The sequence below is a fragment of the Corvus cornix genome, chromosome 1A (genome assembly GCF_000738735.6).
Source record: "Corvus cornix cornix isolate S_Up_H32 chromosome 1A, ASM73873v5, whole genome shotgun sequence".
Taxonomy (NCBI): Eukaryota; Metazoa; Chordata; class Aves; order Passeriformes; family Corvidae; genus Corvus; species Corvus cornix.
In genome coordinates this window covers 7,042,753-7,067,659 of record NC_047057.1, presented here as the reverse complement: position 1 = coordinate 7,067,659, position 24,907 = coordinate 7,042,753, and the positions used below count along the sequence as shown (strand labels likewise).

General features: G+C 41.3%; 1 protein-coding gene across 4 annotated transcripts in view; it reads left to right on the top strand.

Annotated features, from left to right (window-relative positions):
- The window catches only part of GRM3 (glutamate metabotropic receptor 3), a 102,285-nt gene that overhangs the window by 17,715 nt on the left and 59,663 nt on the right, over window positions 1–24,907 (top strand). Inside the window, exon 2 of one of the 4 annotated variants that reach the window (XM_019290892.2) lies at window positions 20,505–20,603. The exons of 2 other annotated variants lie outside the window; for them this stretch is intronic. The gene's annotated coding sequence lies outside the window, so the exon portion shown is untranslated. Of the gene's footprint in view, window positions 1–20,504; window positions 20,614–24,907 lie in introns of all 4 variants that reach the window. One more of the 4 variants, XM_020585087.1, reaches the window with a different exon arrangement.

Genomic DNA, 24,907 nt, shown 5'->3' with positions numbered 1-24,907 from the left:
AAGCCACAGTGTGGAGATCTACATCTTTGGAAAGTCATATTTCATAATAAAAAGAAGAATTACACTTTTAAGGAGTGCTTCAACTGACCTGTTTTAGACATCTACTACAGGTAGAGAGAAATCATGTTCAAAAATTGTTTTGTTTTTTTCTATAAAATGACTATAAAAGGGCCTTTGAATAACCAGATCACAAGTACGACCACATAATCTGACCGTTTCATTAAAAGAACCTCACCTAAATGTCTAGGGTGGGACTCCAGCAGTTCAGGCTCAGTTTTATCTATGTTTCTCACATGATTTGAAATTTTAGTAATAATTTTATTCATAGCCTGCTCTGTGACTGAACTCAAACAAGGTGCTATGTCAGAGAGAGAGGAAAACATGGTGCTGCTGGTTTTTTCTCTGGTCCTTGCCAAGTTGTCCTCCCTCATTTATTTCCACAAGAGTCTGCTCTGTGTATCTTCCAAAAAGAGACACTTTTCTCTCTGCAGCACACAGGAGGAAGGCAAAATGTGTCTGAGATCCTACAATGCCATCTTTATTATTTGGAGATAAGTTTATCTTGCAAAATGAATTTTCTCTCCCAGAATTCAGAGTTTGCCTTTCTATTGAGGTTTGACTTTTTAACCACACATGAAAGCATCAACTTACTTGTGCTGATGGGGATGTCTTGCACTGTTTACCTATGCTTCCTTAAGTGTACACAGATGACCTCTGTCAGAGACTGAATAATGACAGACATGGGCTACAGAAGCCTTTGTTTTAACCCAGTCCAAAGCTTCCTAAGTTCTCAGTGCTAAACTCTTAGTCTTGAAGTGGGAATTAATACAGGGAGGTCTTTTTTGCTTGCATTACACAAGAGGCCAAGCTGGAAGGTCAGTTATGGCCCCTATGCCTTTAAAGTCAGTAGATCTGTGAATTAGCCATCCATAATTTTCAGGAATGCCAAATTAAAACTGTGTTAAAGTGAGAAAGAAATATATTAGAAAACCTGGCAAGCATTCAAATCTAAGCTCTCTGTTCATCTTGATCTTGTTGATTTGAAAGATCTGCATTTCAGACCCTTCAGAAAATACTAAGTAATTCTTTCAATCATCTCATAGTGTCAACACACTGGTCCAATATTAAAGTGTTCAAATATGCAAACTCTTCTCAGTTTACATACTATGCATATGTGATAACTTTCATCTTAGTTATAATAAAGACTGAACCAACAATTTCCTAAGCCAAAAAATTTAACATTCTTAAACTAAAACACTGTTTCCTGTTCATAAAGCTGATTTGGGCTCAGAGCTTCTGTGGTTTGAGTGTGGAGGAGGTTGCACTGCACAAATTAAAGCAAATACATTTCCTTCCAAGTGGTGCTGTCAGAAAGTGACTTCTGCTAGACTCCAGTTTTCATGTAGAGGCGTTTGCAGTATCATAAATACCTGTTCTTCCTCCTCACGTCAAGAGCCCCTGAGACCTCAGGTTCCCTAATTTCCTTTTGGAGCACAGATTCCCTGACACAGTTCACCAGAATTTAGTTTAGTTTAGTTTAAATTTGGTGCCTGGTGGGTTGAGTTTTTTCTTTTCTTTCTTTAGCCTTTGCTGTCTTCTGTTAAAAGCTGTCATGATTTTGAAGGTCTCCAATTAAAGGCTAGACTTTGCCCTTTCTGCATAAAACAGAAGGAGTCTGAGTCCTATAGCCCCCAGGAGTGGATTCTCATGATTTCCCTTGTGGACTCCTTTCTCCTCAAAACTACATTTTATTCCTCCTCCTCTGCTGCACTTTGCAGCGTCTCTCATTCTGAAGCTGGCTCAATTAGGGATAGGGAAACTCTTTCCTGGGGCTGTCAAAGCTTCCTGGAGATTCCCACATACTGTAATCTTGCAAAGATTTCCCCACCTGCTTGATTTTTTACTTGTTCACAAAGTCAGCTAACTTTAAGCCCCAAAAGACAGGAATACTAACAGGATCAGGACAAGGCCTTTATAACATCCATCTTCTGTTCAATGGATGTGATTTTGGTTAAAATGGTTCATTCTTTTACATATTCAAATCGTCCTACTGATTAGCTCAAGATGGTCCTTCTGGCTTTGTGTGGCATAACCACGTAATAGCAACAATTACAAGGACACTGCCCTGCTGAAACTCAAAAGAACACATCATCTGCATTGCTCCAGTCTTATAGCCGGAGTTGTATTTAACTTCATGGCTCAAGGATTTGGAAAAATTTCTTGCCTTTATGTTCTACCCTTGTACCAAGGGTCTATAATCTCACACCGCCGCCCCCCTCCCCACCCCACCCCCACCCTTTGCACCAATATCTGTTAATGGGCCAGAGAACTAATTACAATACAAGCAGCCACTGCACCTGCACAGGGACTGTTCATAGCCCTGACCCTGCTACACTTAGTCCCCAGGACTGACCTGCCAGCATGTTGTTGCACTAGTGGTTTTGATGATTTGGATTTTCCTAATCTAGATTTGAATTACAAAAATTTAAACTTAATATTAACACATTCCCACTCTGCCCAGGAATGTTCTTTTTTTTTTTTTTTTTTGCTATTGTCTTTACAGCTAAAAATATATCTCTGGCATGAAATTGAAGGATTTCCACTGATTTTCACTGAATAACTTTTGAGTTACAGCACCATAAATATCAGGGAAGCAGACCAGGTTATTCTTTTGCACTGTTTGAATTCACAAATCCACTAGTACTAACCCTCTTGTGATCATAGCTGTAGTTAAATAGACTAGGGGGGCTGCTTTTAAAGATAAACCTTTGTTTACGCCTCACCAGGCTTCATATTTACTGCTTAAATCAGTCAAAAAGTACTCACAGAACCAGGAAACAACTCTCCTTATGATTCATATATTACTAGGTCCAAACTGTTCTTTAACTGCTCCATCCCAGAGTTAACATGTTTTTAAAATAAATCCCAACTCTAGTGGATGACTGAAGGTACAGAACTCACATCTAAAATTTATTCAGTTCCTAATGTCATATTGTGTTTAAAAAAAATTGTGAATTAGGCTAGACATTTCATAATACTGGACATCTGTCTTTGACAAATAAATATGTCATAGGCAATCAAAACAGCCCTAGGACAATATTAAAGATGCTACTATCTCTTTAAAAAGAGACTAGCATAATGAATTGAAAGAGTTAAGGCCATGTTTTCCACAAATATGGATGAACAAGCAGCTAAAGATTATTAAGATGACTGCAAAGACTGTAATTTCATAGTTTTATCTGTAGTTTGTATCATACATCTGAGCTCTGTGATTTCAATGACCTTCTATGTGATATACTAAAAAATGTGGATTTTGCCTCGTTGTTCCTATTGATCATGGGTTGTATCTGGTCATTTGACAGTCTATTATCTGAATGATTTTTTGTGTGGTTTGGTTTGGTTCTGAGAGTTGAGAAATGCTGCAGATATTAATCAGGGTAGGACTTTGATCTTTGTTCCACCTGCTAATTCTCCATTGGATATTCAACACAAAGTTGTCACAGAAGAAAACTACATCTCAACATGTAGGAAGTGAGAAACAGAGACAACACCGAGGAGAAAGCATTTTCTCTTTCCGTGAACTATTTTTACCTCAGAGACTGTTATTCCACTGAGCAAACTCAAGATAGGTAGAAGAAAATGCACTTTGCAGGCTCATCTTGGATCAGTTGGAATCCTCAATATCTTTAATGCACTCATATTTTTACCACTTGGCTGGTGATGTTGTGTCTGGCAGATTGCTGTGGCAAATCCAGCAACATTTCTTCTATAGACCAGCCATCCTGCTGTATAATAAAATACCCCCAAAATCTGCATTTTACTAAAATAGATGCCATGATTATCTAAGAACAGCCTGCTGGGAACTTGCAGAGTTCAATGCTACATTTATAATGTCACAATAAAAATAGCAGTCTGACTCCAGTTCAGCACTTTCCTCACTTTCTCTGGACAGTGACAGTTGTTGACATTGTCAATGACTATCAGCATCTACCTCTCTGCATTTCAGTCTGTTCTTATACAAGGGTAGATGACATTCCATTAATCAAGGTGTTGCCATTAAAAAAAAATGCCTAGGGGAATCTTTATCAATTTTCTCATGCTGAGTTCAAAAACAACCCTTTTGTACCGGTGGTTTTCACTCCTCATTGCTAAACCTTTCCTATTTCTCCCTGTGGATGCAGATTCTGCCGAAAATATATTATCATTAGGGTTGTGTTTCTCAGAAAAGTAGAAAAACATGGATATCAGGAAGTTAATCCCGCACCCATGAAGAATCACAGACCACAGGCTGAAAACTGAAATTTTGCGTGTTTTGGGGAATAGCATTAATAAAAAAAAAATCCTTACCTTAGAAGCAGTCTTTGAGCTACCAGATCACACACTGAAAAACAGCATTTCAGACAGATTTCTAGCTAATGCTTTTGAAGAACAGACAACTATATGGATTAAGTTTTTCTTCACCTAAATGCTTTACTGCAGTACTTTCCTCTACATTATCCTGTTGAAGTGGGATTTTGCACTCTTGTCTCCCTAGGAATGCACCTCCAGCGAAAAGATACATCCAATGCCTCTTTTTCATTTCAAAAACCACCATCAGCACTATTTATGCTAAAGTATATTAGTAGAAACACATCTCACTACGATGATACACCCTACCTGTGTTCTTAGTTAAGCAGGTTGCTCCCATCCTTTTCCCATCACCCTGGTAGTTACATCTCCACAATTCCTGTGTCCTGACACAGAACATAGTCTGGTTTGAGATTGCTGGGTGGGATGTCCTACATATTTGTCCAGCTGATGCCCCAAAGTCTGTGTCCAGCTCTCATTCTGTTTATTACTAGAAAAAAATGGGAAGCAGATTTCCCTTTCCACATTAGTGTGACTTCTTCTCATGTCACTTATTGACAGCTTTTTTCAACCTGTTAAAGCAGAATGATGAACTGCCATGAGAGGGTAAAGCTCCTCCAGTTTGTTTGCCTGATTGAAGATTTGTGGCAGGTCTCCTGAAGCCCCTCTGTGATACCAGTTCACACAGGTAGCTTCCCCTTAGCTCATGCAGGCACACAAAATGTTCACAAAGATGATATATAGCCTGTTGAGCACCCTGATGAGTGTGTAGCTCAGCTTCCAACACCTCACATCTGGCAGAGAGTTTCCAGTGCAACTAGTGAAATCCACGAGCTGCCTCTGTGTTATAAAGCAAATAGAAATGGTCTTACCTCCTTTTCAGAATATCAGAAACTACAAATAGTTGTGCTAATCTTAGTCTGGCCATAGTGGCCTGAGGCCATTTTTTAAAAATGGCTTTGAGAAGGAAGAAGCTCCCAAGTGTAGCTGTTGGAAGGGTTAGACATCCTGCCTACGTAAGACTAGATGAATTAATCTTCTCCAGTTAAGGGAGAGCCATTGTCCCTGCTTTTTAAGCATTTTTTTCTGGGTTGGGATGAATCTGTCTCCCTTGAGGTCTCTGCCTCTCTGCTGATGAGGGAGGGAGCTCTGTTGATACACATGGCTAGGCTCCAGGCCTTTGAATAATTAAAATTAAATGGGATTAAGTTCACCCATTTTGCTTATTTTTTTCACCTATTGTAACAACTGAGAATAATTTACCTAACCTTCTTTCTTCTCACAAGCAGTTTGGAGGTAATAATTTTTTATCACTTTAAAGTTTCAGATTTTTTAGCACAAACTACAGTTTATATTATCAGTGGAAATATTTTGATATAGTAGGGACTTCACCACATGCTTCAGTTGTTTTTATATCCATTATTGGTGTGCCATTTTAATGCAATTTTCCGCAGACTCCCATGTTATTAACCTGCATTCATCATTTATATCCCTCTCCTGAGGCTTTTTGTAAGACTCTATAGAAGAAGATAAACAAATTACAGATACAGGAATTAATTGTTGCTTCACTGGAGCACCCCTCCAAAGGAACTTTAGGAACTTCGGTTGGAATGAAGCAGCCCATAGACCTCACTGATGGGAATAGTGGGAAGAAGGTTGAACACAGCTGGACAAAACCATATACAGGGAAACAGGTTAGGGCAGATATGAGAAAATGGAAGGCACTGAAAGTGAAAAAAATTACTGCAGACGTTCAAGAAATGAGGCTTTGCATATCAGATGTTAAACACTCCTTCCAGCAAGGTTTGCTCCTTGTTGCACATACAGCCTTTTCTACAAGCCATGTCACTTCTGATGAGCTCATTAGACAGCTCTGCCTCTCCTTTTTGTTTAGTTCCCTGCCCACTGAGGTTCAGGCATAGAAATCCCTGCTGCCTCATAAGGGAGAGGAGTCAAAGTGGCTCGACCCTTCCTGGCAGATCCTGGGTGTCCCATGGTCCCAGCCCCATCTCCAACGCAGGACAGCTGCCCAAGGCTTGGCAGCACGGCCCTGGAGGAGGGCAAGGGGAGCATGGGGAAAAGGAAGGACCACCGTGCTGAGAAGGAAGACATTGTTAAAAGGACAGTAGAGAGAAGAAGAAGGGACATGAGGGTAAAGTGAGCTCAGAGGAATGTGAGGGCATATGGTGTCTCGAACCTCGGGGGAACTGTGCTGTGCTAGAGTGGGTAATGACAAAGAGTAACAGACTGTCCCTTACCCTGAAAATCATGTGGTTGAAGTGGATAAAATACATCAGAGGAGAGATGAGTGACTGGCCCAGTGTCCAACAGGAGCTCTGCATCAGAGCCGCTGAGAGCACCCAGGCAAACCCCAGCCGGATGTGCCAGCAGTGAGGGACTGCTGCCCTCGGGAGCATGGGGAAAACCCAGGGAACAGAAAGCTGTGATGAGGCAGACGGTACGGAAAGGGCAAGGGAAGGGTGCAAAGTTTGGCTCCAGTAAGGTTTGCTAGCCTGACCTCGAGTGTACACAGAGCCCATGAGAGAGTGAGAGCATGACTGAGTTCTTTGCTTGGAGCAAAAATAGCGGCTGTGAAAGAAACGGGAAAGAGGCAGGCAGATACAAAAGAGAAGAAAGCTGAGGAAGAAAGGAAAAGAACATGAAAACACTATCCTCAAAACCTAGGCAGACATGCCAGCCATATTAATTTCCAGTACAAATGCCCTTCCTCCGCTGCAGCTCAATGAGGGATCTGACCACAGTTAAGTTTACATTGTGTGTTTTCAGTAACAATAACAAAAAAGCCAATGCCCAGAATTAAAAGTCAAAGGCTCATCTTAATTCTGAAAGAGGAACAGAAGGAGCAGCTTTGCATGGAGGTGAATGTGTTTTTCTCTGTCTACAGAAGAGTTTTGTGGGTGGTTTTAAGCAGTTTCAGTGGTGGAGCTGATAGTCCTAAGAAACAGTCTCTTCTGTTATATTCTAGTTATTTTTTAGCCACAGCTGTCAATCACACTGCTTTTCAAAGAAGGCAAGTGTCAGTATCTCTGCTTTGTAGAGACAACACAGAGATGAGAAACAACTTGCCCAGTATCAGTCAGTACAGTATCTGTAAGGCAGTCAGTACCAGTAAGAACCCCACCAACAGGGTCCCAGCCTGGCCAATGTCTCCTCTGTGTCCCCTCTGCCAGGGCTGGGGCGTGTTAGTGTTATCTGCTGAAAAAGTCCTGCAGCTCTCTCAAAACCACAGGGTAGATTCCCATTCGCCTTGACTGCTGTGTGGCCAAAGGAGAGTGGTCATTTCCATGCCACATCTCAGAGTGTGGGGATCTCTACTGGAAATATGCACTGGAATTACTGAATACAGGGGTGGGAGTCAGGTTTTTTGGCTTCATTATAGTTATTCAATATATGACTGGGAGGAAGCATTTAATGCTTTGGGCAATGATATCTAAAGTCTGAAATAGACACCTCTGTTTAATTTTTGTGCTGTAGAAAGAAAATAAATCTACACACAACAGCAACAACAATAACTGGAAATTAGGGAGATCTTTTCCCCACTTGTGAAAACATAACCTGTACAGATTCTCTTGTATCTTCTCCTGCAGCATCTGGTGCTGGCCACTCTCTGATACAAGATGCTGGTCTAGATTGGACTTGGGTGCAGTCCAGCCTGCAAATATCTGTGCTCCTAAATAAGTTGTGAAGCTTTCTCACATTCTGTTCCTCAATCTGTATAGAAAAGCCCAAATAAAGCATAATCTTCTCCTTTGAGAAATCTCACATTACATACTTTCTTATACTCAGAAGCAAAATTTTTTTCAATGCTGTCTTCAAAGCACTTGTATTCCTGACAGGGGTTTTGTAATGTGCTTATCAAGGCTCTGCTTTCCCAGTGGAGGCCCACAGCTAATTACTACAGTCACAGAGTCTTTGTATAGTGGGTCTTAAACACCTTGCCACCCTCAAAACTGTCTGGTCAGTTCATTCTTGAAAAAAGCACCTAAAATAACAGAGTGGGTAGAGATGCTCTGTTTGCTTTGCAGTTTTTAGTAAGAGATCTTTTATCACGTTTCATACTTCAAATTTGCAGTTTGTTAAACCAGAAAAAAATAATCGGGAGATGAAAATACAGCTTTTGAATCTGAATTCCATCATGTCATGGAAAAATATTTCTTTTTGTGCTACAAGTGGAGGACGGATGAAGAAAAAAAGAAAAGTATTTGTTTAAAAACCCAAGAGGCCAAACTGCTGCATGGATGAAATTGTTCATTTCCATTATCTCCTTAAATTCAGATCAGTGTTTTTTTAATATAGTTTTTACTGTTACAAAGGGGATTGCAACTTCTATTACATGCATGCACCTTGCTTCACAGGAGACAAAAGTCTGTGTTCCTTGACTGGAACCATTTCAAACAAACTGTGTGATGGATGTGGAAAAATGCACTGTCCCAGGACACTGGCAGAGAGAGTCCAGTATCTGAAACACAACATCTACAGAGGCAATAGTAAGAGTTGTGGCTGGTTTTCTTTGAGGGCCAGACACAGAGTTGATGCTCAGTATAAGAAACTGGTAGAAAATGGATCCAACCTTGCAGACAGTGGAGAGCAGCCTGAGATTGCAGATAATTCTGTGGGAATGATGAGGGAAAATTCAAATCCACATAACAATAGTTTTAGGCAGAAAAAAACCTAAAACCTTTAAGGGGAACTTTAAGTTGTGGATTTCCAGAAGCTGGGAAATTTATTAGAGAAAAAAAATTGCTAAATGTTTGTATTTTGTGTCCTTCCATGCCATTTAAGGAATTATGAAACATACAAAGGAAAATGACAAAGAAAAACAACCAAACCTCTAAATCCAAGTAACGAGACAAAACAGAGAAAACAATTAGCCAGATTCATCATCTCCATTTCATCCAATTTACACCCACTGTAGAGTTGACCCTTGCAGGAAAAGAAAGACCTGGCAGTTATTGCCCAGTCATGTTGGGTATTACAGCCCCTCCTCACAGACCACTAGTGGTCCATACATTGATTTTGCAAGCAGACCAAAATCAACATCCTTAACACCACACTGGATTTTTGCCCTGACTCTGACTCAGGGAACATTTCCTCCAGCTCTTGTGTTTTCCTTGGAGACCTTTCCATCTAAACATTGACCAAGCTCAACCTGCTTTAGCTTTTGAAATATGACAAGGTAATAAATCAGAGCCACAAGCAAGCAGGGCAGCAGTGCTATTGCAGTTTAGAGGGAAGGCTGCCAAACAGTGCCAGGACAGCTTCCCATTTCACACTGCCAGCAGCACTGCACATGTCCAAACCATACCCCGAGACCAACAGGATCCCTCCTGTGATCCCACACCCCAGGGGGTGGTGGGGACAGGATACAGGTAGCCATGGTTCCAGTGATATTCAAAATTAACCTTGACACCACAGACTTCTCAAACACACCACAGGACTCTATAGATACCACTCTTCAAGGGTAAGCCCTTGTCTCAGATGTTAGAAACCTGTCTTCTGCCCTGGGATGTCCCAGCCTCGCAGCAAGGGAGTAGTAAATCCTGGTGTTCAACAGCACTGCACCACTGGCAATCCTCTGATCAGTGGACAAGCCCTGAGATACAGATGTTAGATGTTAGGGAGAAATTCTTTCCTGTGAGGGTGGTGAGGCCCTGGCATAGGTTGCCCAGAGAATCTGTGGATACCCCATCCCTGGAAGTGTTCAAGGCCAGGTTGGATGGAGCTCTGAGCAACCTGGTCTAGTGAAAGGTGTCCCTGTGTATGGCAGGGCGTTGGAACCAGGTGAGCTTTAAAGTCACTTTCAACCAAAGTCTTTCTATGATTCTATGAAACTGTCCCCATGTTCAAAGATGCTGCAGCAGGTGACCTTCTGCCCACCCCAGCAGCCTTTCCTCTCCCACATAAACCCAGTACACCCTCTGCTCCTTCCAACACTCCTCAGTCCATTACAGTCTCATTGAGAAAAAAACCCTGGAGATTTGGTGCCCAGCACTGGAGGAGCCACTGGGGGACTTCCAGATATGTTTAGGGGATTTTTATCCAGCACATTAGTGTCAGACAGTGGAGCTCTGTTCCACAGCTGCTTCCCTGCCAGACTCCTCATGGCAAGGCTGGGGACACGCTCTCCAGCTGGCAGACCCCAGCTTCCTGCTGGAAAGAGGAATCCTCTTCCAGGCACTTGCAGCCAGCGTACAGCTGCTGCAGCAGTTTTGAGGGAAATTTGTCCCTCTACTGCCAGCACCAATTTGTGCACATTTGCAGGTGTAACAAATTTGCTTCAGATGACTTCTGGGAGGGCAAAAGCGTTGCCTTGAAAGTGTGTCAGTGATACCACTTAGCACTCACATTTTCTACTTCAAAGTGTTCTACCAACATTAATGAAGTGACCTTAAAAATAAGAGCTGAAAACACCCTAATAAAATGAAAATACTGCCCTGGAACAAGTATATAAGCAAGAAGGCAACAAAGCCATTATAAAATGAGGACATTATTACTTTTTTTCTTTAATGAGCTTGCTTTACCCAATCTATTTTAAAAGTAGCTCATCTGTTTAGCTGAAACCCTCCAGTCATTTTTTGCTAGCACTGTGAGGTGGAATATAGCAACTAGGGATGTAAAATTTCAGTTCTGTGACCCTCGTGGCCTGGGAGAATATAGTATTCTATTTAGGAAGATCTTAAATTACTTTGCTTATCACTCCAGACTATTTTTAAGATATATGTAAATGTATGGTACAGAGTCCCTCAAAGAAACAGTCAGCCCCTGTTTTGAAGCTCTGAGACAGAGGGACTCAGCTGAGATTTGACCAGGAGCTGTACACAGTCACAGGTGTGATTTTCTTCTGAAAGCATCATCAGGACACGTAGCTGTGAATAGATCAGAGAGGTTTGAACAAAGCAAGCAAAAATTGCCAAATCTAGGCTTCTTGTAAGTTAGTCTCCCATTGCTTTTAATAGGGTTAGGATTTTGCCTGCTGGACTGAATTCCCAGCTCTACACTGAATTCACTGTAGCAGAAATCCCTTAATCTCTCTGTGCATCCTTCTCTCTGCGCTCTTTCCTATCTCTGCATCTGTGGATAAGGCTGATACTAATGTCTGCCTCCATGGGTATTATGAGAACTAATTAACTGAGTTTTCAGGAAAATTTCAGCAGCAAAGGCAAATTTCTCAACTGGAGATAAAACACGTACGCACACACACACATACAGATACAGATATTTGTGTGTATAGATAGATATACACATATAATCTGGTATATATAATATACCTATCACCTGCCAGCCCTTTCCTAATGCCAAGGCTCTTCTTTTCTTTGCCTCGTCTTACTGTTACAATCCCACTATTTTTAAATGCTGTACTTTATTCAAAGTCAGTGTGGAGATGTCAGGCAGGTAGTTCTTAAAAAAAAAAAAGCAAAAAAGAAAAGCCTTTGCTTTCTCTTTATTTAATAGCATTTTTGTTCTGCAACCATTGCTCCTGCCAGTCAGAAAACTGCTTGGTTTTTAATGAAAAATCCTAACAGCAACAAATTGCAACCCTCCCTTTCAACACAGACATGCCCTTTGAATTTAATTACGCCTCAGGCAATGCATTATAACGAGCTTGTGATAAGTGACACCAAAAAATCTTACAACAAACACAGCAGATATCCCCCACTGGGCAAAAACAGCTCAGTACCAGATTGCCTCTTTTGGTTCGAACTCACTCAGGGCCGGAGTCTGCCTGACTTACCCCACCTGGGCTGGGGTGTCAGCCTGGCCCCGCTGATGCCGGGAGAGCTGAGCCCCTTTCTGGCTGCCGAGGATCCGCTCCCTGCACAGCCCTGCATCCCCGGGTCCGGCAGGAGAACGCCAGCCTCGAGGAAGGGGTGGAGGATCCTGCCCCGGGGCAGGGACATTCCTGGTGGGGTGATTCAGAGCACCCAGCAGGAGCCGAGAGGAGCCGGGGACAAAGGAAGTGGAGGAGTTTGGGAGGTTTCCTTTTCTCCCAGAATAATTTCTCACAAGCTGTGTCAACTATCCACAGTTAAACAAATACTTGAAATATCAACATTTCCTATTTGGAGGGAGAGGCAGCACCAATTACCTTCGGTTTTGTTGTCTTGGGAGCTGCCACAGTCAGCGAGAGGAGACTGCCTGGGATTTTTCTGATTGTTCGCGGAAGAAAATTTCCTTTGAAAACAAACACCCACAGCCCTGCCTGTAATCCAACACCGGGGTCAAACTCTGTCCTTTGCATCCTTCTGGATGCTAACATGGGATAATGCAATGCCCCTGTGTTACTTAGATCTTCTGGGATGATCAGTGACTCCCAAGCAGGAGCAGATCAAAGAATCATAGGATTGTTAAGGTTGGAAAAGATCATCAGGATCTTCTCCAAGATCATCAAGTCCAACCTTTGACCAAATGCCACCATGCCCACCAAACCATATCACAAACTGCCATGTCTACTCAGTTTTTGGCCATCTCTAGAAATGCTGGTTGTGCACAATGGTTGGGTCTACTTATTATTGGGATGCAAAGTATTCATATGCACAGGGAGACAACAGTCACAGATGCCTCCTGACTGCTGGTGGGCAAATATCAAAGCAAGTTCTATTTAACCTCAAACGCCATATGGATTTAAACATAAAATGAAGCCATTCCAATCCTGCCAGAGGGTTTCATTATTTCAAAGTAGCTGCATCGGACATGGGCTCTGTCTTCCATTTCCTTTCCCATCAGTACAGGTGTCTTGGCTTACTCACATTTTAAGAGAGGTGATTTTTTAGTTGCATATCAGATATATGTGCTCTGGGTCTGGAGACCCTCTTGCACATGTGTGCTGGTTTGGACAAATTTGGAGGATAATTTCTCTCCGTTTTTTTTTCCTCTCCCCCCTCTCAGGCTCAGTTTAAAGGCATACAAAGGCACAAAGTTAATTTCTGGGCATAGAACAGCAATATGGGATATAACATCATAAAGTCACCCCAAGACATCATGTCAGGGAACTGTTTCCCTGCTGTGGTACAGCTCTCTTGTGAGCTTCTGAAACAGCTGTTTTCATTGAAGTCTTAAAGATGAAAGACAGAGCTTTTAAAAAGAGGGGGCTGGGATGCACAATCAAGTTATTGCAGTTTAATGTGCTTCTGTGCAGCAGCTGAGCCACACCAGCCCAGCTGGGTTCACACCCTCAGCTTCAGTAAATGCAGGATTTAAACTACATGTTACCATGGCCTGAGTATGACTCTGGTGAGATATCCACAATAAATCGTTCACTTTCTTGAGCACAGTAACACCAGCATGCAACTGAGTTCTCCAGATACTTAAATGTTTCATTCTTGATTTCATCACTAACTTGCCCTGCAACCATGGGTCTTACCACCTCCTTAGCTTTCAGACTTCAAGTGTAAAACGAATATGAGAAGTGCTTACACAAAAGGGTATTATGAGAACAAATGCAAGAGAGTCTGTGAGATGCTGAGATATTCTGGATACCTGGCCTGAGGGCCATTTTAAACACACCATTCTGCTAAGAGGAGTCGGAACAGGAGTGCTTTGCTTTAGTTACCCCCAGCGCTCCTTGTTATTTATGCAGCTGTGGAGCTGAAAAATTATTTAGAGTCTTGTCTTTTGCTGCAGTAAACACAAGCCAACAGGGCTGCATTGCTCTACAGGAGCCGAGGAGCTGCATCGCTTTGTTGCATGTTTTAATGTGAACCTGTGAGTCACAGTTCTTGTACCAAAATATTTCCAAGTACATCTCCTTTCAAAGACAAAATTTTAGGAGCTGCTGTCATGTGTTCCACGTAAGCAATGTGAAGGATAACATCAAACACTTGGAAAGTGTGCAAGTACACCAAAGGGAAGGAGGGTGGTTTACTGAGCTTTAGTCATTTCAATTCCATGAGTTTTATACATAGAGGACTCAGATTGCTGCAACCGTTACCTGTGAATAAAGATTCCTTCTGGCAAGTGGTAATTAATTTTTAGATTTTAGAAGTTTCTGAATTTCAGAGACCCCTGAGCACATTTGTATGAAGATTAGACATTGTTTCTTTTCTCCTTTTCTCTTTGAAGTCTTTTCTTCAAAGATTGCAGCTCGCTGTTCAGACTGCATAAACCCTCTCTTGACAGAGCCCGCCTTTCTCTGCACTCACAGAGCTTTGAGTCTCACTCTGCTCTCCCTTACTTTGCTCTGAGCCCCATCAAAGAACAGAGAGATTGTCAGCACCACATCGCTGCCAGTGGGGAAGAGAATCAAACCCTTTGCCAAATACATCAACTGAATTGCTCACCCCCTGTGGGGAAAATTTACCACCTAACAACGCAGTAAGTGATATTGATGGTGTGTGTTGTTCACATTTCAATTTTTTAGGAACTTGTTTCCAGGATTGTGAGAAGCCAGGTTACAGTGATCAAAGGTCGAAGCCTTTATTTCCCTGTAAAACAACTTCCCTGGGGCTATGCCTGATGTGGGAAGAAATTTGTGGTTTTGGAAAGAGATTTATACAAGGCATGTACCTAAGCAAAAAATGACCAAATATGCTGAATTAGAAGAGTGAGATTTTCTTCTTATTTACATACCTAAGAATTGTAAGCAACTGCTCAAATGCTGAAGAAATGACCTTGTCCACATATTTAGTTGGAGTAGTAAATGTTGGGTCCATAGAAATGCAGCTGAGTTCTTAATGTTCACACCGTAGATGAACTTCTTACTTCTCTCTTCTCAAGCTGTGCTCCTCTTGACCTTGTCATGAAACAATATTTTGCAACTTCTTTTCTAATGGGAAAAAACAGGAGAAGTGTTTGCTTTTCTTTTCCATTCTGGTGAACTAATTTCTGTCAGGTCATTATAACAAAGGGGGAGGGGAAGGGGAGGAGGAAGGGGAAGGGAAGGAAAAAGGGGAGAGAAAGGAAACGGGAAAAGAAAAAAAAGTGGAAAGAAAAAAAAGGGGGAAGATAAAAGAGGGGGAAGAGAGAAAAAAGAAAAATGAAAAAAGGAAAGAAAAGGAGAATATTAACATAATCCAGGGATTCCTTTTTTTTAACAGCTTGGGATGAATTAGTGAGAAATTAGAAAACCAGTGTTCCATCTTCATAATTCAGGGAATGCTCCAGCTGTATGCATAGCTGAACTTCTGGGCCTTGGTGTTAAATAGTACAAATCTTCAAATATTCCTACTGCTGCCTGTGCTCTCAGCTGCCTTCCCTCAGTGACCACTGCCAATAACCTGTGTGTGAGGAAGTCACTGCTGAGGTGAATAAAAGTTGTACCATCCAGCTGAATTCTTGTACATTAAGTTTCTACTCAATGTGATAACGGTGATGACCCAAGACAAGCAATGGGATAAGAGCAAACAGCATTCTACAGTCTGGCCAAGATTGACACCTTTCCATTTGGCAGCATCATGGTTTTAGCCAAATCACTGCAAGTCATGGCAGAAGCTTTCAGGCTGAAAATACATGGCGGTATGTTCACTGATGCATATTATATTTAATTTTCACAATGTCTTGCTCATTAGCAATAATACCCCAAAATTATCTTAATTTTGTATCTTAAAAATACCCCAAACTCTCCTAGGCATTAGAAAGTACCAGAGTAGTGAAGTGTCTTGCCCAAGACACCAGGGCAATGACAGAGTAAGGAGTAGAGCCTGGAGCACACATACATCTTCAAACCACCCTTTATGTTACATTGCTTCCCAATTTAGTGCCCCAACTGGTCTAGTCATGCACAGTCCTCTTAAGCATTCTTGAGTTTTCCCTCATGTCATTTCGTAGAAATTTCCTTTCATAGCCTGATGAAGGAAATATTTCTTACTCCTGTTATTAGTCCTTTTTATCCCCCAAAAATTCAGTGCACAGATCTGAAATTTTATATCACTTCTTGGAATTGGCCCTCTGGGCCCCACATGCCTCCTTCACCCACCCTGAATATTCACAGCACAGCCCTGTGGTGGCCCAAGGTGCCAGATACACAAGTGCAACTGCACCAGGAGAGCTCTCTCCAGGGGCCACAGGCCAGATGAAAAAGAGCCAGGGAAGGAGGTTCATAGCTGAATGTCTTTGCCCAAGGGAAAGCAGACCAAAGAATACAAAATGTTGGCAGAGGGCATGTTGCCCTTGATTGAGCCCCTGCTGGCTGGAAACCCAGAATTAACAACAACAACAACAAGAAAATTAGTAAGGCTTGCCAGCTGGGGAAAGACATCTGGCTAGTGATCAGAGGGGCATGTGAGTCAATTAATCCATCTCTGAGCTGGATTAGCACATTGAAACATGCTCCCCTTCACTGCTGCAGAGGGACCTGTTGAATGAGCTGTAAAGATGAATGGAACTAAAGAAATTTCATTTAGATGAAGAAAAATGGCTCTGAAGTAGTGAGTGGGTGGTTTTTACATGCCTTATGTGCTGCAAGAATTAAGCACAACTCAGAGAATTTAGGGCATGAAGCAGCCATTTGGATACAAAAGCTCTTGCATTTAAGGTCTCATGGATTTAAAATTTGTATCTAGATATCTGCCAATTTATTTCTCATGATTATAGCATACCCAGGAAAAAAGATACTACACTTTAGGAAAAATAACTCTTTGAGTCCATTCTTTCATAACTGTGGTAAATCAAATTACTGTCTCCACAGAAGCTATTCCTAGGCTCTTTTGCTGTTATATGGAATGGCAGGACTGTTGCTCAAGGGTATCATGCTGCATTTAGATATGAAGAGATTGAGACTCAGTCTCCACCTTCTCTGTCATTGCAGATCAATGGGACATGATCTTCTTAAACACTTTTCAGATCATCAGAGATAGGACCTGAAGGGATGACTTTGGTCACTGAGTTCAGTTCTTGCTGTCATGAACCATCAGGTCATATAATCCCTTCTTTGGAATTCTTCAGCTACCTCTTAAATTTTGTTTTTTTGACTGTTATTCCTGCAGTCAGAAAGCTTTTCCAAAACTTCATTCCTCTGCTGTTTAGAAACTTCTTTATAATTTCCAATGTCTGTTTATTCAGGACCAGGTTACAGTCATTCGTTCTAATTCCAGAAATGTCTTTTAATCCCCTCCCTTCTGAGTACTCAGACCCCTGAGGTGTCTATGCATAGCTGTCAAAAACTTCAGCTTTCCTTTCACTAAGCTAAACACGTGAAGCCACGTTGTTTCGCCTTAAAAGTCTCATCAGTCCACTGTCTTTTGTAGTAGTCCTTCTCTATACCTATACCTACTTCAATTATTATTTTCACAATAATACATGGATTATGTACAAGTTTCAAATGGCATCCTGTGCAATGGCACCAACACCACCTTATACCTGCAGAAAATACCCTTTCTGTCTGTACTCTGGAAGTTGTATTCACTGACTGGAGAGCTTTCAACTTTAGGAAAGTAGGAGTTTCAGTTAGCACCTGGAAGCTTATACTTGAGACCTCATAGGAAAAGGCTCATGAGTTTTCCCAACCAGGAGATGGTGCCCAGGGACAATCTTGATGCAGCTATTAGCAAAGCAAATTGAGTGCTAGGATGCATCAGGCAAGACTTCTCTAGCAGAAGTGGTAAGGACTGTCTTTTTGTATTACTAATGAGCTAAACAGTGCCAGTGAAAAGACATTGACAATATAATCCTGATTGCCCATACTGAGAAATTGCTTGAATGGTCCCTGGAGTTCTTTTGGGATGTGACATTGTTCTGAATAATTCATAGAGATGTGTGGAGACTTAGCACATAGTGGGGATCATTTACCAGATACATTTACAATGTGGGCCCCCTTTCTCAGAGGCTGGCAGAGGCCAGCTGGATGAGTGCCCACCACTGTGGGCCTAATGATCTCATTGCCTCAGAACGGTCCCACAGAGGTTTACTTTATGAGACCAGACATAGCTATACATATGAGGGTGCAGCTTCTCATGTGAAGGACTGTGCACAGTTCTGAACGTCTGTACTGATGGCAGAGGAGCTCAAAGATTGCAGCTACAGCTCCTAAACAGTGACAGACACGAGAATATGACCGTATCATTTAAAGGCTAAAACAGTCTCCAGCCATGGAGTTTTGACCAGTATAACTCTCCCAAGACAGCTCCTGGTAAGAGGCTTGAGACTGTCTTAGCCCCAGCAGTATTCACATCAGATCTGTGGGATGGGACCTTCCAATTCTGGAGCTCCAGAGGTTTTCTCTGTAATGGCCCATCTGTCAGACGGTATCCAGACCAGAGTGGTCCATGACTATTTGCTAAGATCATTTCAGCCAAACTGAAAGGCTCAGATGTAGTGAAGAACTACCTTGGTGATCAAAAGAATCCAGAATTAACTCTATGAGAGCAGGAAAAACTGATTTTGAATGCTTTTGAAAAATCTCCTTTATACTAAAAGAGAGCTTTATGTACAGAAACTGTCCACAGCCCCTGGGAATTTGATTCTCAATTCCTTTAACTGGAGCATGTCAAATAATTTCAGCTGTCACATGTCATGTCTGAGAGACATGAGCTTTGACACAATATGTGTCAAATATACCTTCAAACTAATGCAACACTTCTCTGGAAGGTAATGACAATTGCTGAGCATGATTTCCTTCCAAGTAAATATGAAAACTCCATAGACATCAGTCAAAAGAAATTAATTATCCTTGAAGACATTTCATAAGAATCGCCTTCTTTCCTCTCTCTCTGCTACCTCTCTCCTCCCTCACGGAAAATGTCAAAGTGGGTAAGTTCAGGGCTTACCTCTCTGAAAAACAAGGGGGCCTAGAGTAATGAAAGCCCAAGCCAACAAACATCTGTACATAACTAGGGTTGTATGAAGTTGACAGACATCTTGTCCCTATTGCTTCTGTGTCACTCAGTGTCCATTACCAGCTATTGACTGTTGTCCAACACAGACAGTCCCAGATATAAAGAGGGAAGGACTCCCTCTTGGTGTGTGTATAAAGCCTATTGCAGTGAGCATTTCACCTCTTTAGGACCCCTGCTTATACTTACACATTTCTTAAAATACAGTACTTGTCAGAAATTCAGTTACATCTTCAGAGGAACCAGGAAGGAAAGCAGAAGAATTTCTCCCCCTCTCTCTTTAAATACAATGAAAAGACTCAAACCTTGTCCCCAGTTTGGAACCTGTTCAGATCAGAGGCCCAACAAAGCAAACCCCTCTTTTTTAAGGGACCATCAACAGTTCATTCAAAAGGAAATCTAATTTTAAAAGTGATCATAAATAGATACGTGTGCTTGAAAATAAGAATTTCAACAAGAAATGCAGTTAGATATAAATAGAAGACAATCTAAATTTATGGACTTCATAAATACATCCAAACTTACTCTCAAAGCCCATGAATATGGTGAAAGGAGTCCAACATTTTTCATATCACCAGTGGGGAGTATGAGACTTACAGGGAGGGAGAAATGTCCCTACAGTCACACTTGACAGAGAACTATGAATTCTATTGAGATTTCATGATCAGCAGATGATAAGTTAATCATGATGAGAGAAAAGAGTCAATTAGGACAGCTCTAGGAACATGAAATAGATGTAAATATCCCATTATACCCATTAAGCAATATTCCTTCAATACGGCACAGCAAGAGACACAGGGAAAAGACCAAGGAAAGACAAGCCTGGCCAAGCTGGTTGTCACCTATGCCAAGTGCAATCTTATAAGTGTTTGCTGCCAGCAAACACAAACCACTCAGAAGTGAGAAGTTCCTGATTCAAGAAGTAAAAAACAAATGGGTGTTTTAAATTCATCTGCAAACTTCCCTGACTTTACTTGTCTCTAAAGGAACCTGTGTATTCTAAAAAGAAAGTGCTCTTTAAGAGAGATTTTTAGCCTTTTTGATAGGATGTTCAGCAGAAACTCTGGGAGTATTAAAGGAGTCTTAAAAGCAGATTGCCTGCCTCATTCAGCTGTGTCAAGAAGCTGATCCAAAGACATCCAGGAATTTTAAAAGGTGCTGGAGCTGGCCCATCGGTTTCTAGTACTAATAGGAACCGAGCTGTTAGTGTTTTTGCATGACATCCTGTAAGGAAAATCACTGGCATTTGGCTTACTCAGGAGATTTCACCATCTGTTATTGTAGGCACCCAATAATGATACAAAACACAAATAAGCTAAAAACCCTAACACTCCGTCAAATTTAGTGAGGTCTTAAAATATTCCTGCACAGGTAGAGAATTTTGCTGGAGGAGAATCAACAGAGCAACGGGCTCAATTACATCCGAGTTTCCTGTGTAAGACCTGTCAAGCAACTCCTATCATCACGTCTGTAAGTGAGTGTGAGTAATGGGTTTTATTTAAATTCATGTGGTGTTTGCTACCTACACCCAGACAGATAATGAACAGATAGCAGAACAATGATCATCCAGAGGCTATCACTTAATTCTTGTTTTATTCTGCAGCTTGCCTGCCTTCATCTGTCTTCCCTCCGAAGAAGTAAGCACGTTCCTTCTGTCTCAGATGGAAATGCAATGGCCTATTATGCATTCATCACAAGTTTTCCATTTTCCATCCAAAATCATGACAGTGATACAAATATGAAAGCCCACAGAATTTGTTTCCAAAAGCATTCAGCTCCACGCATATATGTTTAGCTTTCTGCAATTGAATTTCTTACCCCCCAAAACACACAGTCAACTTCCTTCTAAGTAGCAAATATAACATTTAAGGAGTTTATTTGCCTTACCAAAAACAATAGGTATTAAGCATGGTGGTAAGGGCAGAGCATCCTACAAAATACTGAAATAATCTGTTGGCTCGCTGCAGTTCTATTGATTTAAGAAATGCAAAGGGAATATGCTGAACAAGATGAGTGGGGAAATTAAGTAGCATCACGTGAATGTGGTAGTAAAGCATCCTACATACTCTCATCACTGTCAGCTTCCTGCAGGACAAAAATATGTGTTCAGCCCTGAAAACTATGTCCTTCCAATTCAAGTACTGGTACGCATTCATTGCCCTGGCTATCTGAATTCTTTTGGGTTTAAGGAGGCTCTCAAAGCCTTACAAGTGTGAATGCTGTTGTGCAAGTAAAATTAATGACTCCTTTTCTGCTTCCCATATTTTAAAGCTTTAAATGAGTCTTATTGCTGAGGAAAAGATGAGAAGGAGCAGAGGGGCTGTCAGGATGGAATTGTAAGTCTTTTGGCATTTAAAATCTTAGACCTGATTGACCTCATGACAGTGCTTCAGACCGGTATTTATCTTGGTGTTGTAAAGCAACCCAGGCATGAGTCCCACCATGCAATCTGCTATAACTAACTGGGGTATGAAGCTCAAGTGAAATGCTCCAGTCAAGCAAGTAAACATTGAAAAACAAACAAAAACATTTGCATTTGAGGGAGTATTAAATGTATTTATCATCTGCCCTCTGAGTCTGTGTAAGTGCTGGAGTAAGGAGACAGTAATATGAATAGTTGTAACTGAGTTATTAAATAAAATGGAAATATATGAATAATTAATACTAATAATAACTAGTGCTTGCCCGACTGGTATATGCTGAGGTTTTAGCTGGTGCTTGTCAAGGCATGATACACTAAGGGTTGCTTGGGGAGAGGGCTTCCTTGTTGCCCAGATCCCCCAGCACACCGTGGGCTGCAGCATGAGCTCTGGGCTGCTATTTTCAGTGCAGTGAGGAGTTCCCAGCACCACCCTGCTCATGGCTGTAGGATGAAGCCTGGCTTCAGAAATCAGAGTCAGCCTGCCAAGCACTCTGCCTACAGCGTCTGTCTACACCTGGGCCCTGGCCCAGGGGAATTCAGACTCAATAGGCGTTATTGACACCCTCATATTTCAGCTGGCTTCCCTGCTCTTCCACACAACCATTAGAAAGGCTCTCCAGAAAGCACTTTGGAGCAGCAGCCAAACCCAGATTCTCAGAAAATCCCAAGGGATTTTCCTAAGGAACTTTCATGTGCCCAGAAAGGAGAGTGAGCCCCAGAAACACTGCTATCTTAGGATTTTTTCTCTATGTGCTAGCAGCAGAGAGATGACCCCACATGCCCTATTGAATGGTCCTTCTACCAGTTCTTTTAGAGGGAGCAGGTGATATAATTCTCCAGAGAGTATCTCCTGTTTTACCATCATGCCCCTAGCTCCTGCTTTACCTACCGATATACTCTCTCACAACCCAAAAATACCTTTCCTTGCAATATATGTCACAACACTGAAGTTAGGTCTGAGGCATGGTGCCAGCTGAATGAATCTATCTAAAGCCTGGAGATCATGGGATTCATCCAATGGGGCCAAATTTCTACTGCCATCAGAGGCACACCTAATTTACCTCCATGCAAAGGAGAACAGAGTGTACTCACTGACCCGACTGCCCTTCACTGCAGGAGCATGTAACGCAAGCATTAATCCTTAGGACACAGCTGCAAGGTCACAAAGTAATATTATCTCTATTTTCTATAGGTACAAAGAGGTGAGCCAAGGACAGATGAGACGAGAAACAGATTTCAGTGTGCTTGTTTACTTTCTAGACAACTGGAAGGGAATTTTGTGTATTATATTGTGAGCCCAAAGCCACCTCCAAAAACCAAAAAACTCATGTGCTTTAATGAATCGAGTGTGGGAAATATGTGATGTACATGAGTTTTTCTGAGATTTGGGGTAGTCAGTATTTAAATTAGATGATTGTCATACAGTCAAAAAGTGCTGAAGGACACCTTCATAGAAAATGCCAGGGTTTGCTCCTTCTCATCAACAACACAATGAGTATTCAGGGCACTTTAAGTAGTTCTGACCTATTATCATAGAGCTCTTTTCTCTTGGTTCTGCTGCTGGCTATGCATTTCTCCATTGAAATTAATTATCTTTATGGACAAATAGCTTTGTAAAGGACTAGCACTGTGTCCATAGTTGTCTAGTTTAAGTGAGGCAGCACTGGTAAAGAGAATTGGGAATTCAATGGATGTTTTTGAGGGGAAACAAATTAGCTTTGGATGATGAAGACCTGAAAAAGTGTTTTGGTAACCTAAATGGTGTTTACTTTTTGCAGCTGTATCAGTCTTTTAACAGGAGCCATTTTTTTCTTGCATATGGACTAGGCTGTACTGAAGGTAATACCCCATTGCCTACAGCTTCATGTTCTCTTCATTGTTCTTAGACATTCATCATCTCTGAGAGTTTTATGCTGACACTGGGAAAGAAGCAGTCTTTGCTTCTTCTGCCATTGATTCAGGCCATACTTTGTTTTCTCCACAGCTTCTCATTGCTAAAATATGGGGATGGCATTATGCCCTGTAACAAAGGGATTTGTAACTGTGGGGAAATAAAAAAAATTTTTACCCATTCAGCTGCTGAAAAGGAGAGAGCTGTTCATAACTCCACAAAAAAAATATTTCTGAGCATAAGGGCTAGGTGTTCAAAACAGAGAAGTAACCTAGAGAAAATTAGTTGTTTTGTGGGTTTACTTCCCTGTTGCCTTGCTGATCCATCTTCTGAGTGAAGATCATGCCATTACTTTAGACTCACAGTATGCACTGAAGCACAGCTAATGCTCTCCTGTAATTGCTTCCTGAATGCTGAAAACAGCAACAAAGCCCACATGCATGTATGCACATATATGCTCACTGCTATGCTTAGGCTGATGGAAATTTTATAAACTGCTAACTCTGTCTGGAACTGTATTGCTTCCAACCAAACAAGAGCACATTGATTTGGGAAGCAGATCTAGGAGTCAAAAATGGGTTCTGTGAAACAGCAGGCTTAACAGCTGAAACCATCAAAGCTCTGAGCCTCCATGCTGGCCAGATGATGAGTTTTTAATTTCTTCCCTGTGGTCCTGAGAAGCAATAGATAAAATAGGAAAAAATTCATAAGTCAGTACTGTTGGCCTTTAAATGTAAATGGAGAAAATCTGCAACTTCTATCAGAAAAGATAGATCAATTGATATATTTCTGTGGACCTCCAATAGTCGTGTATCTCTCACACGCAGATATCTATCAAAACTCTCAGAATTTCTTAGTACACCTACTCAAATTCCATATACTTTGTATTAGATGCATCAAATCAGAGAGGAAAGGAGGGAGGAATTTAATTTTACACTTGAAAAATTATGGATCTTTCATTTCTATGCCTCTCCACATTACACTCATATTTAATTTAAGTTCTTAAGTGGTTCTAAATAAGCTTCTAAGATTCAGTTTAAGCACAAAATATTCATTCAGGATGAATAAATAATTCTGAATAGCTGGAACAAGAGAACAAAAAGGGTTTTAACATTAACAATGGGACAGATCCATCAACAAGATAACTATGATTGACACAAATGGAGCCTCTTTCACTGGTACTTGATTTGGCCATTGCATTAGACAGTGTTTTATTCCTTGTGATTACAGTCCTAGCTCAAAACAGTCTGTTCATACAAGAGAACACGTAGTTCAAGTTTATAATACCCCTGACTCACTAAACCAGTGGACCAGACAAAAGTGGTAACTGACACAAATTCTTGAATTTATCTTGAAAATGTTAAGTTTTCTCTGACTGTGGTACCTCTTGTTAAATTTTTCAAATATTTCCCATCATATGATTGTCTCAAGCCCTAGGTGAATGGAAATGTAGGGTGTTTT